Source organism: Alligator sinensis, unplaced genomic scaffold (assembly GCF_000455745.1).
Source record: "Alligator sinensis unplaced genomic scaffold, ASM45574v1 scaffold650_1, whole genome shotgun sequence".
Classification (NCBI taxonomy): domain Eukaryota; kingdom Metazoa; phylum Chordata; order Crocodylia; family Alligatoridae; genus Alligator; species Alligator sinensis.
The window spans coordinates 559,134-563,653 of NW_005842674.1; positions in this window are offsets into that span (position 1 = coordinate 559,134).

Here is a 4,520-nt window from a genome sequence, read left to right on the forward strand (position 1 = left end):
GAAGTCTCTTGCACCGAGGTTCTTCTGTGCAGCAGAAACCCTCGCTGTGCAAGAGGCTCTCACGTGGCAAGAAAATTCCATCGTGCCGAGGCACCACAATCACTGGGTTGTGACAAAGATAAGGCATAATGGAGTGCGCATGTGAAGTGACCAGTTAGAAGGACGGGACAGAAGGACCATTGCTGTACCAAGCCTGGACCCCGGACTCCCAGTGTGAGTGAGGACCGGATCCTGACCGAGGGACCTTCCCAGTGACCCCTCAGACAGCATTGATTGGGGACACCTGACTTCGCTGGAACAACTTGGTGCGTACCTGGCATAGAGGGACTGCCGATAAGTTGCCAACCCCAGGTGGGAACTCTTTGTCATTCTGTCTATCTGTTGCTATCATTCACTATTAGCTCTTTATTATTGTACTATCTGCTTGTCACATTAACCTTTCTGTTAACTTTTGTATGCTAAGCTATAAGTAAATTTGCTTTTACTTCACTGCTGACTCATTTCTTTGCTCGCAAACCCAGCAGCCTAACGGCTGATACACTCACAGCACCTAGCCAGCCTGTGACAGAGACCCAGATTCAATTCCCTGCTTTGCTGCTGATTGTGGGCAAGTCACTCATGGTATGTGTTCTTTGTGCGGTCACCCCAGGCTATTACCTGGGTGTTTGCTTCCCTGCTGTCCTCTGCATGTGATTCATTGAAAAGTCACTCTGACTTGGGTTTGGCAGTGATTTAAAGTTAGGTTAGTTTACCAGCCATGGGGTATGGTTTCAAGCCAAGGCTGTGGTTTAACTCTGCCTGGAACCTGCCCATTTTGTCCTGAGGCTGCTAGGTGCTCAGAGTGACGGGGTCAGGTAAGTACTTGAGATGAGCAAGAAAGAGTATTTTACTTGGGCTAGAAGGAAAAGGTTGCAAATCCATTAAGAGCAGCAGCTTAAATATTATAACTTGTATGGCCTGGGTATACCAGGGGTGTGTCCTGTCCACCAATGGAAGGGATGGGGTGGTCAGGCAAGGGTTCTGAGAGAGGGACCTGCCACCTGGGAGCAGTCCCCTCTCTTTTCTACAGAGCCAGGCTGAGACCAGCACTTAACTATATACAAATGCATTGTTACAATAAATAAATATGAATGAAAACATTAAATATTTACAGTCAACTTAGTATGTGACACTATATACAATAACCTGCAATCAACATATTGCACCACTTCAAGGGACTGCAAAAACATAAACTGGGTCAATCACAGCATATGCAATGATTAACCCCCAGAATAAGCATTAACACTTTGGAACAGGTAAGTCAAGCATAAACACAATAAACACATATAAGCATCAACTTAGAGAACCCAGGTAAGTTGAGGTAGCAATACCATAGATATTGGGCCTGTGCGAGTAGGCAGCTACTTGATCCAGTTTTGGATACAGCTGCTTTAGATGCCAGGGATATGATCTGGAGCTCTGGGCCGAGTTCCTGCTTTGATCTGGCTGAAGTGGCTCCAAAGTTTCGGAGCCGCCTTGGAGATCCGGCCATAGGGCATAATGGGGAATCAATGAAATATCTATAACTTTGATGGTTTTTGTCTGATTTGGATTAAACTTGCAGGGTTTTTATCCTCTGCTGACAGCATAAAGTTTAGCAAGTTTCAAGAGGACGGGTGCAGGGGTTTGGGAGAAACTGCATTAAAAATTCCTGAAAGCAAAACTCATGTCACGTGTATATGTTACACCACGGGGGGGGGGGGGGTGAAAAGGGCAGGGGTGGTGGCCCCTGGTAAGGCCACAAAGCCTGCCAAGTTTCAAGAAGATTGGTGCAGGGATTTGGGGGGAATTGCACCTCAAGCTGCTGACAGGCAAAACTCGTGACATAGATGACCCTGTGTGTGTTAAGGCACAGTGGGCTGAAAATTACAGGGGTAGTGGCCCCTGCTAAGGCCACAAAGACTGCTGAGTTTCAAGGAGATAAGTGCAGGGTTTGGGGGGAACTGCACCTCAAGCTGCAGACAAGCAAAACTCATGACATGGGTGACGCTGTGTGTGTTAAGGCGCAGCAGGGTGACAGCTGCAGGGATGGTGGCCCCTGCTGTGGCCACAAAGCCTGCCAACTGTCAAGGAGATTGGTGCATGGGGGTTCTGGGGCCCTGCACCCCTAGCTGCTGACAGGCAAAACTCGTGACATGGGTGCTTGTGCAACTGACTGTCTCTGTCTTGGGGCAGTTGATTGTCTGTATTGATTATTTCCTCTCCTTAGTGTGGGGTTTTGTAGGTGTTAATTGTTGCTAATTAACTTGTTACATTAGCTAGCTACTGTGTATTGAGCTGGTCCCTGCGTGAATCATGATTGATTGCTAACTGGTATCACAGTAGCTTAGCAGCCAGGCCTGTAGTAGTCCCCCCCAAGACAGACACAGTTGCACAAGCACCCATGTCATGAGTTTTGCCTGTCAGCATCTCGAGGTGCAGGGCACCAGAAGCCCTGCACCCATCTCCTTGACAGAAGGCTGGCTTTGTGGCCTCACCAGGGGCTACCATCCCTGCAGTTTTCACTCCCCTGTCTTGTAACACATAGATATGACACGAGTTCTGCTTTCAAGAATTTTGGGTGCAGTTCCCCCTGGACCCCTGCACCGATCTTCTTGAAACTTGGCAGGCTTCATGCTCTCAGAAGAGGCTACCATCCCTGGAAATTTCATCCAACTCAGACAAAAACCAACAAAGTTAGAGATATTTCATTGATTCCCCATTATACTCTACGGCCGGATCTCCAAAGCGGCTTTGAAGCTTTTCCAAAGCACTTCGGGAGCTCTGAAACACTTCGGAAAGCCTAATGAAGCCAGTGCTTTGATCCGGACATGCTGCTTTGGACACCAAAGCATCCAAAGCTTCTCCAGATCCAAAGCAGAGTCCGAAGCCTCGCACAGCCCTAATAGACACGCATAGGCAAGAACACAGGTAAGTTCTGATAATAGGCAATAAACACAGATAGAGAATGAAGATAGATGAACCCATACAAACTCCCTTAAGGAGTACCCATAACTAAATTAGCTAGTAACTATATCTACAATATGAACAACAACAATCATAAAACATGGGGGTGCACTCAGCACCCCACAGAGTGTTCCCTGGAACCCCTCCCCTTTAGGGCCCTGGGATGTGGACATGCACCCTCCCACAATAAAGGAGGGTGAAGGCACAAGGCCCTCCTCTCCCAAGCCCACCTCCTTTGTGGGACCCGCTTCCCCAGCAACTCATACTCCTGCTCTGAAGCAGCCAAGGCTCATCCCCTGGTGGCCAGTCCCAGGAGGGCCTCTCTCTAGCGGTGCCTCTGGCTCCTCTCAGTGGCTTGGTGCCCTGCACTGGGCACCCCAGGTACTCCTATGAGAGCCGAGCCCTTATGGGCTCCAGTTTCCCAGCCTCACACTGGGGGTCCTTCCCTTTCCTGGGCCCTGCTCGGGCACCAGGGCTCTTTTAATTTAATGAAGAGCCACACTTCAGGGCTCCAGTGACTCAGCCTAGAGCTGGGTCTAACTGGAGCATCCTTGACCTATTCTGAAGGCTGGCTCTCCATGTGTTGACCTGCACACCCTGTGGGGCCTCAGCAGCCTCGAGCTACTCCCTGGGCTAGCTCTCTGTGTGCTGGTCTGCTCACCGGGTGGGGCTCGAGCAGCCTCAAGCTGCTCCCAAGGCCAGGTCTCTGTGCTGATCCATGCACCACCTACCCAGCTGCTTGCCAGGTTCGCAGGCTCAAGCCACCTTGAGCCTGCAAATGTGCAAATGCACATTACTATTTCATTTAATAAACCCACTGGACATCACTGTATAAAATCAGATTCAACATTTAATATTTATTTTAATGAATACCCAATCCTGAAGGGTTGGCAACCCTACTCCCAGCTGTACTTGCCATCCCTGTGGGACCCTGTCCGTCCCCAGCTCTGCTTGTCCCTCTGCACCCATTGCTGTGGATTGCTCTGTGGATGTCGTATACTTAGACTTCAGGAAGGCCTTTGATACGGTATCCCACCCCATACTGGTGAACAAGTTAAGAGGCTGTGACTTGGATAACTACACAGTCCGGTGGGTGGCGAATCGGCTGGAGGGTCGCACCCAGAGAGTCGTGGTGGATGGGTCGGTTTCGACCTGGAAGGGTGTGGGCAGTGGGGTCCCACAGGGTTCGGTCCTTGGACCGATACTCTTCAATGTCTTCATCAGTGACTTAGACGAGGGAGTGAAGTGTACTCTGTCCAAGTTTGCAGATGACGCAAAGCTATGGGGAGAAGTGGACACGCCAGAGGGCAGGGAACAGCTGCAAGCAGACCGGGACAGGTTGGACAAGTGGGCAGAAAACAACAGAATGCAGTTCAACAAGGAGAAATGCAAAGTGCTGCACCTAGGGAGGAAAAATGTCCAGCACACCTACAGCCTAGGGAATGACCTGCTGGGTGGCATGGAAGCGGAAAGGGACCTTGGAGTCCTAGTGGACTCCAAGATGAACATGAGTCGGCAGTGTGACGAAGCCATCA